At 42.6% G+C, this 16,452-nt stretch overlaps 1 protein-coding gene across 5 annotated transcripts in view; it reads right to left on the reverse strand.

Moving 5' to 3' along the window:
• The window catches only part of LOC115103233 (SPRY domain-containing SOCS box protein 4-like), a 138,144-nt gene that overhangs the window by 54,021 nt on the left and 67,671 nt on the right, over window positions 1-16,452 (reverse strand). The gene's annotated exons all lie outside the window — the stretch shown is intronic.

Here is a 16,452-nt window from a genome sequence, read left to right on the forward strand (position 1 = left end):
AGACTTGTGGAGGTCAACAATTGGTTTTCTGAGGTCTTGGATGATTTCTTTTGATTTTCCCATGATGTTTGAAATTTGAGTTTGAAGGTAGGCCTAGAGAATACAAAACACAGGTACACCTCGAATTGACTCAAATTATGTCAATTAGCCTATCAGAAGCTTCTAAAGCCATGACATAATTTTCTGGAATTTTCCAAGCTGTTTAAAGGCACAGTCAACTTAGTGCATGTAAACTTCTGACCCACTGGAATTGTGATAGTAAATTATAAGTGAAATAACCTGTCTGTAAACAGCTGTTGGAAAAATTACTTACCGACTTGCCAAAACTATAGTTTGTTAACAGAAAATGTGTGGAGTGGTTGAAAAACCACAAATGATTGAATGACTCCAACCTAAGTGTATGTAAACCTCCGACTTCAACTGTGTGTGTGTAGGTAGGTAGGTAGGTAGGTAGGTAGGTAGGTAGGTAGGTAGGTAGGTAGGTAGGTAGGTAGATGGATAGATAGAAAAGCCAAGCCTGCAGAGGTTACTCCAAGCTAAACCAATCCAGGGCCTACAGAGGCAAAAACCTGCTGGATACTCTGCTAGCAAAGGTCAAAATGGTTTATAAATCTGCACTAACATTATCTACCCCTGTGGCTATAGCGTAACCCGGCACATGCTGATTAGCATTAGCGATAAGGATGATGGGGAATGAATAAATCTGTTCCCTCAGGCTGTGTGGGCTGAAATGCGATACAACTTTCTTGGAGATGATAAGGAGGTAGATTACTCTATATCTCAACTCAAACCAGACTGAAGCAGCCCAGTTGTGTGTTCCAAATCCTTGACATACCATCATTTCATCTCTCCTTTTGAAAAAGGTTTGTATCTGTGAGCTGGAGTTCCACTAACTTATTTTTCACTTCGCAGAGGTGACCCCGAATGGAAGACAAATGCCGTGACCTAGTTGTCGGCTGTAACAGTACACGGCTGGAGGCTTGAAGGGGGGGGCGACAGAGAAGCTGTCTAGCACTGGCTGGGCCCTGTGGCATTTCATTTCAAATGGTTGTGCCCTTACCTCCTGCTCTCATCCACTCCCTTGACACAGACATGAGGCTACTGGGTAGGTGTGTAAGCAATGTCCACCATATTTCCGTTGCCTCTCCAGTCCCATCAAGTGAAGGGGAGTTTCTTTGGATCATCTAATTAGTAACATCATCACTACCGCCTGTGCCTCTCGGTAAGAGACCATTTCAGGCCACGTTCTGTGCAGTGACACCATATTTTGAAGGTCACCCTATTCTCTGGCTGTCCGGGCACACTACAGCGTAGTTGTCCTATAGGGATTACCATACATCACACCTGCCCAGAGTCAAGTACATTCTGATAATGCTTTGAAAGGCTAAAGCCATATTCACATTACTTGGAGAGGTCAATATTTTGATTAATTGTTCAGCAGTCTTACGGGCTTGGGTGTAGAAGCTGTTAAGGAGCCTTTTAGACAGACTTAATGCTCCGATACCGCTGTCCGGTAGCAGAGAGAACAGTCTGACTTGGGTGACTGGGCATTCCTCTGACATTGCCTAGTATATAGGTCCTGGATGGCAGGAAGCTTGGCCCTAGTGCTGTACGCACTACCCAACTGCCGAACAGTTGCCGTACCAGGCAGTGATGCAACCGGTCAGGATGCTCTCGATGCAGCTGTAAAATGTTTTGAGGATCTGGGGACACATGCCAAATCTTTTCAGTCTCCTGAGGGGGAAAATGTGTTGTCGTGCCCTCTTCACAACTGTCTTGGTGGGTTTGGACTAGAGGTCGACCGATTATGATTTTTCAACGCCGATTAACCGGCCAATTTTTATTTTATTTGTAATAATGACAATTACAACAATACTGAATGAACACTTATTTTAACTTATTATAATACAAACAATCTATTTAGCCTCAAGTAAATAATGAAGCATGTTCAATTTGGTTTAAATAATGCAAAAACAAAGTGTTGGAGAAGAAAGTAAAAGTGCAATATGTGCTATGTAAGAAAGCTAACGTTTCAGTTCCTTGCTCAGAACATGAGAACATATGAAAGCTGGTGGTTCCTTTTAACAAGAGTCTTCAATATTCCCAGGTAAAAAAAATGTAGGTTGTAGTTATTATAGGAATTATAGGACTATTTCCCTCTATACCATTTGTATTTCATTAACCTTTGACTATTGGATGTTCTTATAGGCACTTTAGTATTGCCAGTGTAACAGTATAGCTTCCGTCCCTCTCCTCGCTCGAACCAGCAACAACGACAACAGCCACCATCGAAGCAGCGTTACCCATTCAGAGCAGGGGGAACAACTACTAGAAGGCTCAGAGCAAGTGACGTTTGAAACGCTATTAGCGCGCGCTAAATCGCTAGCCATTTCACTTTGGTTACACCAGCCTCATCTCTGGAGTTGATAGGCTTGAAGTCATAAACAGCGCAATGCTTGACGCACAACGAAGACCTGCTGGAAAAACGCACAAAAGTGCTGTTTGAATGAATGTTTACGCGCCTGCTTCTGCCTACCACCGCTCAGTCAGATACTTGTATGCTTGTATGCTCAGTCAGATTATATGCAATGCAGGACACGCTAGATAATATCTAGTAATATCCTCAACCATGTGTAGTTAACTAGTGATTATGATTGATTGTTTTTTTATAAGATAAGTTTAATGCTAGCTAGCAACTTACCTTGGCTTACTGCATTCGCGTAATAGGCAGTCTCCTTGTGGAGTGCAACGAGAGAGAGGCAGGTCGTTATTGCGTTGGACTCGTTAACTGTAAGGTTGCAAGATTGGATCCCCCGAGCTGATCCTGGTGGAAAATACTTATTTTCCACCATAATTTGCAAATAAATTCATTAAAAATCCTACAATGTGATTTTCTGGATTTTTTTTCTAATTTTGTCTGTCATAGTTGAAGTGTACCTATGATGAAAATTACAGACCTCTCATATTTTTAAGTGGGAGAACTTGCACAATTGGTGGCTGACTAAATACTTTTTTGCCCCACTGTACATAGAGAGACAGAGGGGAGCGGTTTCATTGACTTGGATGCTTTCTCCGGTGAGATACATTCAGCCTCTTGCAAATTGAAGAAAATGTATGAAACACAGTGAGAATAAATATTAATTAATTTATTTAGTATGTTTTTTTTTCCTTGCCTGGATTATCTTGTCATGCATGAATACACACCGCTGACGATGCTAGCTCATGTAGCAGGAGAGGACAGAAAAGGCCATGGCGCCGCATAATGCAATCTCCTCAAATCTCCTTGGGGTGGCAGGTAGCCTATTGGTTAGAGTGTTGGACTTGTTATGTTATACTCTTTTTGTATAACTTGAAAGGTTGCAAGATTGAATCCCCAAATTGACAAGGTAAAAATCTGTCGTTCTGCCCCTGAACAAGGCAGTTAACCCACTCTTCCTAGGCCGTCACTGAAAATAAGAATTTGTTCTTAACTGACTTGCCTAGTTAAATAAAGGTTCAATTAAAAAATGAATTAAAAAGCGGCTATAAACAGCTTTTGGTCACCTTTGTCTGGGCTAGAGCATATAGGACATGAGTTCTTACACTGTCAGCCAGAGCATGTTGTTTCAGAACAGTCTGGATCTGGTCAAACACTTCCTGCCCGAGTCTATTCATTGAAGAGCTAAGTCAGAGTAGGGTTGGTGTTGAGTCCAGATGACTGGGTAAATTTGGTCAAGAAGCATACTGGCCCATCTTCTTTATCGCCAACATGGGTTTGGCTTGATACATCACACAACAGTGTTCTTCAACCTTGATACATCACACAATAGTGTTCTTCAACCTTGATACATCACACAACAGTGTTCTTCAACCTTGATACATCACACAACAGTGTTCTTCAACCTTGATACATCACACAACAGTGTTCTTCAACCTTGATACATCACACAACAGTGTTCTTCAACCTTGATACATCACACAACAGTGTTCTTCAACCTTGATACATCACACAACAGTGTTCTTCAACCTTGATACATCACACAACAGTGTTCTTCAATCTTGATCCTGGAGACCCACAGGGTGTGCATGTTTTTGTTCAATGCGAAAACATCTGATTAAACCAATCAAGTGCTTGATGAGCAGTGAGATTAGTTGAATCACACCCTGCACACCCTCCAGGATCAAGATGAAAGAACACAATAGCCTACTGATGGAATGGGGAGAATGTATATATTTAACAACAGAAATATAGAGTGAAATAAATGCATCAAGCCATATCCTCTGCTGGAGTGGTGAATGTGTGCAGATGGATAGAGCGGAGGTAACGTAGTAGAGCAACTGTGACATCAGCCCAAGTAGAAGTCTACAGAGAAACTGCAACCATGGTTACCGTTTACTTTCACACCAAAATACTTGAGTGAGACTACTAAGAGAATTTATAAACTATGGTTTCCTCCACATTTTTCTTAGAAACGAAGGTCCCTAAAGCAACATTCATAGCTGTAACTTAACTACCAAAACATTAAATTCAAACTCCATGGACTGATTCATTCAGTTTGTGAGTGACGGCTGTCTGTTTCCATGGAAAATCTATTAGCCTATTAGGTGAGCAAATATGGCGAAACGGATTGGGGGAAATGGAACACTCGGGAAGAAAGAAATGGAGGGAAAATCATGTATGAAATCACATAGGTATTCTGTCTCCCCCACTGTCTTTCAACACGTTAGAAGCTCTTTTTAATTCTCTATAAACTCTACATTTATCAGAGCTCAAGCAGGGAAGAAGTGTTCTTGGGCACACAATGACTACTGTTAAAGGCGCCAGCGCAATCAAAAACATGAATAGCCTGTATTTTATATACATTTCCACACTATGAGGTTGGAATCGTACTGTGAAATTGTGAAAATTATGATAATGCCCTTTTACTTTAAGAACTGTTTGAAAAGACCGCCTGAAATTTCAGTCTGACATCACCAGGCAGTAAGTAAATTAGTTGATAGACCAATAAGGAAGAGAGTTTCAAACCTCTGCCAATAACAGCTAGTTTTCCGTTTTAATCTCCCCACCCAGACCACTCCCAGACAGTCCTAGCAAAATTCTTGCTTGAGAAAATGCTCTTAGCTAAGAAGCTATTTTTGTTTCTTTTTAACTATTTTAATTTAAAACAATCACAGTAAGGTAGTTAACTGTTACCCAGAAAGGATTTGATATGGAGATAAAAACGGCTGCGTTGGGCCTTTAAGACACCATTGTCTGCCTCAGGCACTGAGCACAGTCTAGAGCTAAACATAGTAAAACGAGTGACCTCTTTCCTGTACACAAAGCAGCTAGACATGTTCCCACAAAGCAGTGTGGTCTGGAGACTCTCTGTATAGTTGACAGGTTTTTGTGACACAACAGCCCACAGGCAGAGAGAGTGAAACTGTAGTGGTAGGTGGGATCTACTCTAGTCTTTCTGAACTAAGGCAAGCTGGTGGCACAGTGAGCACAGAATCTCCCAGTGAGGATGCCTTTATTGTCATGTATAGTCACGGTCAAGTGTGGCTTATCTGTCGTATAACAGAAGAGGAGAAGTGTTTTTATTGAGCCTCCTGGCTTTCTGTAGCAAGTCTCTCACCTGAGCCCCGCGTTGCTTCCAAAGGGGTGGGGGGCTGCCCCCATCATTATAACTAAACAGCTGTGGAGACAGATGATGCTTCCATTACATACACACACCTGCTACCTAGCTCATTGTCAGACCTCAGGAAGACTAGCTGTCGCCATTGGCTTTGGACAATTGGGGATCCAAATAAAATAGAAATAAACATTTCTACAATGAAGCAAATAAACAGTAAATGTATAATTGAATATCACAACATATGCCGTGTGTGTGTGTGTGTGTTCCGGTGTTCTGTGCATAGTGTATGTATGCAGGTCCACATGTCCCATCATCGTCTCTCTCCCTCCCTCTCTCTCTTTTTTCCTCTTTATGAATGCACCAATTAGCTTTGCTTGGATTCCATGTTGTTGCTTCAGACGCTGACTACTTAATTAACTCTGAGGATGGGCGGCAGAGAGCAAGAGAGAAATGAGTAAGGATTAGATGAGTGTGTGGGTTGAGGTGAGAATGTAGCTGAGTGAAGGAAGGGAAAGATGGAGGTGGAGGATAGATACAGAAAGAGCAAGAGAGACAGAAAGGGGGAGACGCAGACCAAGACACCTCAACTTCTTCCTTAAGTATTCCATATTCATTACCTACGCTAATGCAATGTCAGAAACGCCATAGAAACCATTTGGTCTCTCCACATGTTAGCTCTCTCTTCTGGCAGTTGACGCCATTGGCTTTGCTATCCCTCCTATTTACTCTTTTTTTTCCTGAGCTAGAAGTGGAATCTCTATACAATAAGGATCCATTTATGCCCAGTTGCAGTTTAGATGATTTATAGATCACTGAACATAACAGGCAGTGTGTGTCTGTGCCCCAGACTGGCCCAAGCTGTGACCCGCCAGTCAGGCCGTAGGCGAGTTAGCATGGAGGGATGAGTAAACACCAACAGTGTGCTACTAAACAGTATGTAGGTCAATGGGTTAGCGCTTAGCGCTGGGCTATGCTGGTACTAGCCAAGTTTTCTGAGAAAAAAATACAGGTTTATTTTTATTGTATTTTTCATTTTTATTGTTGGACATAAGACTGTAAAAACACAAGCAAATCAGCTCCAAGTTACTGAAATTTTGGAATTCCATTCCGAAGTATTTCCACGCATAATATAAATATATGTGATCATATAAAAATGTAGCAAGGGTTGAAATGATTATGTTTTAGTCAAATATTATATATTTTTGGTCTTCTTGTGGTCAATTTGTAGAAATTATTTTACAGCCCAAACCATCCGCTCAAGAAAAAAAAACAGCCAGTGGACAAATCTAGTTGATGATCTCTGGTTTAGAGTATCAGTGTAAATGAGGGTCAGTGTAAATTGTCTGGTGCCGATTTGATTAATTGTTTAGCAGTCTTCTGGCTTAGCAGTCTTCTGGCTTTGATTAATTGTTTAGCAGTCTTCTGGCTGTTGAGGAGCCTTTTGGTCCTAGACTTGGCACTCCGGTACTGCTTGCCGTGCGGTAGCAGAGAGAACAGTTTATGATTTGGGTGACTGGAGTCTCTGACAATTTTATGGGCTTTCCTCTGACACCGCCTATTATATAGGTCCTGGATGGCAGGAAACATGGCCCCAGTGATGAACTGGGCCATTCGCACTACCCTCTGTAGTGCCTTACGGTCAGATGCCGAGCAGTAGCCATACCAGGCGGTGATGCAACCGGTCAGGATGCTCTCGATGGTGCAGCTGTAGAACCTTTTGAGGATCTGGGGACCCATGCCAAATATTTTCAGTCTCCTGAGGGGAAAAAGGTTTTGTTGTGCCCTCTTCACGGCTGTCTTGGTATGTTTGGACCATGATAGTTCGTTGGTGATGTGGACACCAAGGAACTTGAAACTCTCGACACACTCCACTACAGCCCCGTCGATGGTAATGGGGGCCTGTTCGGTCCACCTTTTCCTGTAGTCCACGATCAGCTCCTTTGTCTTGCTCACATTGAGGGAGAGGTTGTTGTCCTGGCACCACACTGCCAGTTCTCTGCCCTCCTCTCTATATGCCATCTCATTGTTGTCGGTGATCAGGCCTACCACTGTTGCGTCGTCAGAAAACTTAATGTGTTGGAGTCGTGTTTGGCCATGCAGTCGTGGGTGAACAGGGAATACAGGAGCGGACTAAGTACACACCCCTGAGGGGCTCCAGTGTTAAGGATTAGCGTGGCAGACGTGTTGTTTCCTACTCTTACCACCTGGGGGCAGCTCGTCAGGAAGTCCAGGATCCAGTTGCAGAGGGAGGTGTTTAGTCCCAGAGTCCTTAGCTTAGTGATGAGATTCGTGGGCACTATGGTGTTGAACGCTGAGGTTTCATATCATATATGATGTTTTACACTGATTCTCCTCTCTGTCTCTTCTGTGATAATTTAAATGGTGTTTGCATGTTGGCACAACATTAAATATTTAGAGTGAGAAATGAATTTCTCTCATATTTATTTTGAGAGAGAGAGAGAGAGATCCCTTATGTTTGTATGTGTTTGGCCACAAACTATCCCATAGACTGGGGAAGGCTGCCACATCTATGCCCTCTGTCCCTCTCCAAAAAGGACTGCCAACTCCAATGTTCCACTCGGATTCACACATTCCTCTCTACCTCCTGTCTTCTCTCCCCGTCTTTTCTCCCTCCGTCTCTTTCCCACCTGCCTGCCTCGCTCTCCAAATCTCTCTCTCCCTCATTATCCCTCTTGCATTTCTTTCCCTCCCTGACGCTCCCTCTTTCCATGTCCATCTCCTATCAGTAGATCAGAGAAGCTGTAACTCCAACGTGCTAATCAATCAATCAATGAATCAAATGTATTTCTAAAGCCCTTTTTATATCAGTATATGTCACAAAGTGCTTATACAGAAACCCTTCCTATAACCCCAAACTGCAAGCAATGCAGATGTAAAAGCACGGTGGATAGGAAAAACTCCCTAGAAAGACAGGAACTTAGGAAGAAACCTAGGGAGGAACCAGGCTGTGAGGGGTACAATGGCCATTAAGGCCAGATCGTTCTTCAAGATGTTCAAACGTTCATTGATGATTAGCAGGGTCAAATAATATTCACAGTGGTTGTAGAGGGTGCAACAGGTCAGCACCTCAGGAGTAAATGTCAGTTGACTTTTCATAGCGGAGCATTCAGAGGTCAAGACAGCAGGTGTGGTAGAGAGAGTGAGAGAGATGGTCAAACAGCAGGTCCATGATAAGTTAGCATGTCTGGTGAATAGGTCTGGGTTCCATAGCCACAGGCAAAACAGCAAAAACTGCATCAGCAGCACGACCAGGTGGACTGGGGACGGGGACAGCCAGGAGTCATCAGGCCAGGTAGTCCTGAAGAATGATCCTAAGGCTCAGGTCCTCCGGGAGTGGGGAGGGAGTGAGATCCTTCGAAGCTTCAGGGTAATAAGTGGCTAGCATGGGCCTCTCCCCTCTCCAGCATTTTAAATTGCTGCTGATCCTGCATTTGTCAAATCACACAGGGGGCTTTATTTTTGGCTGGCATTAAGATGGAACTAGTGTCAAACGCACGTTAGTTTGACAGTGTAGAAACTGCCGCACTGGCATTTTCCAGCCCTAACGCCAGGTTTGACAATTTACCGGTCTTATATCAGCATGCTTGCGCTCAGATGGGAGGGGGGAGATATTTTAGGGGTGGTTTTAATGGTAACACAGTTGGTTAGGGCATGTATTTTGACAGCAGAAACGCAGCCTATCCAGCTGTGACGCACACTGCCCATATGCGCATGGAACAAGAGTAGCCTAAAGTGAATTTGTTGCCTGTATACTTCGTATTTAGAAACATAAACTAATGTTTTTTCCACATTTCATTTTATTTGGTTAAAAACTAAGCGTAGAAGTCGAGACTGTAGTAGTCAAGACTGGTGATAAAGGGTTTGGCACCTGAGACCGCTTGGAAATAAATCTTAAATCACCAAAGCTTTATTCAAATATAAAGTTTGTAAAACAGTGAAATGACATTCCCTTTTTATCTACACATGTTTTATCCATGCAGGACCTGTTTTGATGCCTCCATGATGTAGGCTACTTTCCATGCCCATCGTGAAATGAGAGATGAGAACTTCTCACTTTAATCTCATAACAATCCAAGATGGCAGCCAATCAGTCTGTCCCTTGAGATAAGATTTTTAAGACATACTTTTGATGTGAAGGTGGATGCTGTATATAACAACTATTTTTAGATCTGTCTCTTTTTTACGAAATTTGCTTGTACAAAGATATCTGATTGATTTCTGATTGAGAAGCCCTACACCTTTTTGGAGTTAGAGTGTGCAGAGTCAGGAGCGCCTGTCTGCGTGCAAGGCCTGCTACGTGAGCGCAGGTGCGCACTGATGGCTAGGAGCGGAGAAGCGATTGCCAGATTGGAAAACCTGATGCGCCGTGTGAAAATCTATGTCGTTCTACACAACGTCTACTGGTCGTTGCACACCTGTGCTGAAAGACCTAAAACCGGCATTATGTATCTGTTACTGTGCCTGCTCTTTACTCAATGCCATCCTGGATTAAATAGGCTGGATGATCAATGGGTGAGTGAATTATCTTCGCCTTATGCCCTACAATTTGCAAACACTCCGACGGGACCATCATGTCAATACCACCAGGAACTTGGTCTCTCTCTGCAGCTGCATTTGTTCCACTCTCAAACACGTGGGACTACACTTGATGGCATCCTTCCAAAATCTCAAACTCTTGAATAACTTTTTTTCTGTGTCGAAAGACTCCGCTTGTTTTATTGACAATGATGCTGGCTCCACCAAGTCCTCACACATTGGACAACTGAGATGTATTGTTGATCTCTGGTAATATAGGACCAACCCCTGGTCCGGTAGACACCATACAATCTATACCGACTCCGTAGGATTTTTAAAAAAGCACAGGTTTCAGCCTCTTGCATGTCAATGTCAGAAGTTTCCAAAAATAGACATGATTAGAATACGAGCCAAAACGACAAATGCAGATATTATGGTTTTATCAGAAACTTGGCTAAAGAACTCTGTGTTAAATAACTTTATTTCTATTGATGGATACACGGTTTTTAGAACGGATCGGATGAGTAGAGGAGGAGGGGTTGCAATTTATGTGAATTCCAAGTTTAACACATCTGAAATTCTCTTAATTACCAAAGCCAAACATTTTGAATTGCTTGCGGTTAAAGTGAACGTATATAAGGACTCCCACATCACTGTAGTCGGCTGCTACGGACCGCCCTCGGCTGCTACGGACCGCCCTCGGCTGCTACGGACCGCACTCGGCTGCTACGGACCGCACTCGGCTGCTACGGACCGCACTCGGCTTTGGGAGACGCACTAAACTCTCTTTCTGGTGTCCTGCACAAGCTAAAAGACTTTAAATTCGTTATTTTAGGAGATTTGAACTGGGACATGCTTACATCTGTATCAGACTCTTTTAAAGAACTGTGTGACTCTCTGAATCTCGTGCAATTAATTATTTCACCTACAAGACCGAATCCCAGAGCACCTAACAAATCAACGCTATTGGACGTTATTCTAACGAATCCCCCTCACAAATACACATCGACTGGGATATTCTGTAATGATGTGATCACTGTGATCACTGTGCAATTGCTTGTGTTAGAAATACAAAAATGACCAAAGCCAAACCCCGTTATATTTTTTAAAATACATTTTAGACAATTTTATGAGCAAGCGTTCTTACCATAATATTGCCTTGGACTATTTTATATTAAATGTGTGTCCATTTGTAATAAGCATGCCCCTGTGAAGAAATGTAGAATCAGTGGAAGGGGCAATCCCTGGTTTTCACATAACTTGGCAGAATTCATTAGAAAGAGAAATGTCTCTTGGTCTCAAGCTAGACATACAAATGCTCCTGTTGACTGGGCCTCCTTCAGAGCGCTAAGAAACAAATGCACAAGATTGATCAGGAAGTCCAAATCAGATTTCTATCTAAATGCAGTCACAGAGAACCCAAACAACCCTACCAAGTTCTGGAAGCTAATCAGATCAGTGTCAGGTTCTAATGTCTCCTCTGGCCTTCCTGACCATTTAATGATGGATTCTAATGAAGTGGAGGATAGAGCTGATATTGTAGGAGTTTTTAACAAGCACTTGATATCTGCTAGTTCAGTTTTTGATAATGGTGGGGCCCAGGCCTCTAATGTAAGCTCTGCTAAAGTAAAGTAAACTATGATATAGGCCCTCGTGAACCATTTTAACTTTGAGCCTGTTTCTTATGCTGAGGTCTATAAAGACCTAAAGGCAATAGACACTAAAAAGTCTGCAGGTCCAGACAACCTGGATCCCTACCCCTTAAAATGTAGCAGCTGGTATTATTACTGAACCTGTGGCTCAGTCTCTTGACCAATTCCATACCCAGCATTTGGAAATCAGCTCATATCCTCCCGCTGCTAAAGGGTGAAGATCCCTCAGATGCTAATAACTATAGTCCTATCTCCAAACTCCCTACCCTGGATGGTACCGACCTTGAATATGTGGACATCTATAAGTACCTAGGTGTCTGGCTAGACTGTAAACTCTCCTTCCAGACTCATATCAAACATCTCCAATCGAAAATCAAATCAAGAGTCAGCTTTCTATTCCGCAACAAAGCCTCCTTCACTCACGCCGCCAAACTTACCCTAGTAAAACTGACTATCCTACCGATCCTCGACTTCGGCGATGTCATCTACAAAATTTCTTCCAACACTCTACTCAGCAAACTGGATGCAGTTTATCACAGTGCCATCCGTTTTGTCACTAAAGCACCTTATACCACCCACCACTGCGACTTGTACGCTCTAGTCGGCTGGCCCTCGCTAAATATTCGTCGCCAGACCCACTGGCTCCAGGTCATCTACAAGTCCATGCTAGGTAAAGCTCCGCCTTATCTCAGTTCACTGGTCACGATGGCAACACCCATCCGTAGCACGCGCTCCAGCAGGTGTATCTCACTGATCATCCCTAAAGCCAACACCTCATTTGGCCACCTTTCTTTCCAGTTCTCTGCTGCCTGTGACTGGAACGAATTGCAAAAATCGCTGAAGTTGGAGACTTTTATCTCCCTCACCAACTTCAAACATCTGCTATCTGAGCAGCTAACCGATCGCTGCAGCTGTACATAGTCTATTGGTAAATAGCCCACCCATTTTCACCTACCTCATCCCCATACTGTTTTTATTTATTTACTTTTCTGCTCTTTTGCACACCAATATCTCTACCTGTACATGACCATCTGATCATTTATCACTCCAGTGTTAATCTGCAAAATTGTAATTATTCGCCTACCTCCTCATGCCTTTTGCACACAATGTATATAGACTCCCCTTTTTTTCCTACTGTGTTATTGACTTGTTAATTGTTTACTCCATGTGTAACTGTGTTGTCTGTTCACACTGCTATGCTTTATTTTGGCCAGGTCGCAGTTGCAAATGAGAACTTGTTCTCAACTAGCCTACCTGGTTAAATAAAGGTGAAATAAAAATAAAAAAATTAAAAAGTCTATGAATCCCTAGTGAACTTGCAGTTAAAAAACATCTTAATTGAAAAGAACATACTGAGCGAGGTTCAGTCTGGCTTTAGATCAGGGCAGAGCACCACAACTGCAGCTACGGCAGGGGCAAATGACATAAATGCACTTGATAAAAAGCAATATTGTGCTGCTCTGTTTGTTGATTTATCAAAGGCATTTGATTCAATTGACCATGAATTGTTCCTAGCTAGACTCAAACATTGTTCACAGTGAAGCGGCAGTAAACTGGTTTGGAACTATCTTTCTGAAAGAACACAATGTGTATATACACTGAAAATCACACATCTAGCTTTGTTGAGATTGATAGAGGTGTGCCCCAGGGTTCCATTTAAGCTCCTGTGTTGTTCTCAATTTTTATTAACCAGCAAAGTAGCATCTATATGCAGATGATAAGAGTCATATATTCATGTGCTCCTTCTCTGGTTCAGGCTGTTGGCCTCCCTTTATGGTCTTAAACTGGTTTTGAATGTACAAACAACAAAATTCATGACCGTTACCAGAGCTCGCAAAGAACATCCAGCGAACTTGACAAAAATTGTGGGACGCTTAGGAGTCAACATTGGCCAGCATCCCTGTGGAACGCTTTTGACACCTGGCAGAGTCCATGCCCCGAAGAATTGAGACTGTTCTGAGGGCAAAAGGGGGTGCAACTCAATATTAGGAAGGTGTATGTTTGCATGAAGGTGTATGTTTGCATGAAGGTGTAGACTACCAGGAGTTTAACCATACTGTATATTGCTACCTTATCCCTGTTGTTCACCATAGCCCCCCTATATGGGTGAGTGAGGAGGAAGTACAGCACAGTATCAGCTTATTACCAACTCGCCTGCTGTGAGATAACGACCACATAGAGACAAACACCATTGTAAATACAACCCATATTTATATTCCCATTTGTACTTTAACTATTTCCACATCGTTACAACACTATATATTTATACATAATATGACATTTGTAAATTGGAACTTCTGTGAGTGGAATGTTTACTGTTCATTTTTATTGTTTATTTCACTTTTGCATAGTATCTACCTCACTTGCTTTGGCAATGTTAACATGTGTTTCCCATGCCAAGAAAGCCCCTTTAATTGAAAGAGAGGGAGAGAGAGAGAAAGAGAGACTAACTTATGATGTTTGGGTACTTCACTTAAAATGCATGGATGTTAATGGGATATTTACACTAAAACTGCAGTAAGGCTTGATCCCTTAGTAAATAAAGGTCATAACTCAGGTTGCATACCAGCCATGCATCCGGAGTACCAGGAGTTCTATTTCTATGTGAAACCGTGTGAATTACAGTAGCATATTGTGATGAACTACACTGGGGAAATGGGCCATAGCAGAAAAGATGAGAAAAGCCAAACAGCTTTTTAGAAGATACAATGGTGATCAATCTCTTATTATTTGATGTTCTATATTGTCCAACAATAACTCAGAAATAATCCAATAAACTCCATTCCATTCAATGCCGCGAAAATACCTATTAACGTAAAGTCATTACTGTACTGCCAAGCACCCCCCACACACACACACACACACACACACACACACACACACACACACACACACACACACACACACACACACACACACACACACACACACACACACACACAGCGAGAGAGGCAGAGTGTCAGTGTGTGTGAGAGGTGGAGGAGACCCCATCAGTAGTAACGGCTGAAACATGAGACATGTGGCAGGGTCTACAGTCAATCACGGATTACAAAAAGAAAACCAGCCCTGTCGCGGACATCGACATCTTGCTCCCAGACAAATTAAAACAACTTATTTGCTCGCTTTGAGGACAATACAGTACTACTGACACAGCCTGTGGGCTCTCCTTCACCGTGGCCAACGGTTAACCCTCGCAGGGCTGCCTGCCCAGACGGAATACCAAGCCACGTCCTCAGAGCAAGCGCAGACCAGCTGGCTGGTGTGTTTACGGACATATTCAATCAATCCCTATCCCAGTCTGCTGTTCCCACATGCTTCAAGATGGCCACTGTTGTTTCTGTTCCCAAGAAAGCTAAGGTAACTGAACTAAATTACTATCGTCTCGTAGCACTCACTTTTGTCATCATGAAGTGCTTTGAGAAACTAGTCAAGGATCATATCAACTGATACCCTAGACCCACTCCAATTTGCTTACCTCCCCAATAGGTCCACAGATGATGCAATCGCCATCACACTGCCCTATCCCATCTGGACAAGAGGAATACCTATGTAAGAATGCTGTTCATTGACTACAACTCAGCATTCAACACCATAGTACCCTCCAAACTGGACATTACGCTCGAGACCCTGGGTCTCGACACTGCCCTGTGCAACTGGGTCGCGGACTTTGAAGGGCCGCCCCCAGGTGGGTAGGAAACAACATCTCCACCCCGCTGGTGGTACGTTCTTCGGCGCACACATCACAGACAAACTGAAATGGTCCACCCACACAGACAGCGTGGTGAAGAAGGCGCAATAGCGCCTCTTCAACCTTAGGAGGCTATAGAAATTTGGCTTGTCACCTAAAACATTCACAAACTGTTACAGATGCACAATCGAGAGCATCCTGTCAGGCTGTATCACCGCCTGGTACAGCAACTGCTCAGCCCACAACCGCAAGGCTCTCCAGAGGGTATTGTGGCCTGCACAACGCATCACCATCACTGGGGGCAAACTACCTGCCCTCCGGGACACCTCGAGCACCCGATGTCACAGGAAGGCCAAAAAGATCAAAGACATCAACCACCCGAGCCAGTGCCTGTTCACCCCGCTATCATCCAGAAGGCGAGGTCGGTACAGGAGCATCAAAGCTGGGACCAAGAGACTGAAAAACAACTCTCAAGGCCATCAGACTGTTAAACAGCCATCACTAGCATAGAGTGGCTGCTGCCAACATACTGACTCAAATCTCTGGCCACTTTAATACATTCAATAAATGGATTTAATAAAGGTTTCACTAGACACTTTAAATAATAAATGGATTTAATAAAGGTTTCACTAGACACTTTAAATAATAAATGGATTTAATAAAGGTTTCACTAGACACTTTAAATAATAAATGGATTTAATAAAGGTTTCACTAGACACTTTAAATAATAAATGGATTTAATAAAGGTTTCTAGACACTTTAAATAATAAATGGATTTAATAAAGGTTTCACTAGACACTTTAAATAATAAATGGATTTAATAAAGGTATCACTAGACACTTTAAATAATAAATGGATTTAATAAATTTCACTAGACACTTTAAATAATAAATGGATTTAATAAAGGTTTCACTAGACACTTTAAATAATAAATGGATTTAATAAAGGTTTCACTAGACACTTTAAATAATAAATGGAT

Source organism: Oncorhynchus nerka, linkage group LG20 (genome assembly GCF_034236695.1).
Source record: "Oncorhynchus nerka isolate Pitt River linkage group LG20, Oner_Uvic_2.0, whole genome shotgun sequence".
Classification (NCBI taxonomy): Eukaryota; Metazoa; Chordata; class Actinopteri; order Salmoniformes; family Salmonidae; genus Oncorhynchus; species Oncorhynchus nerka.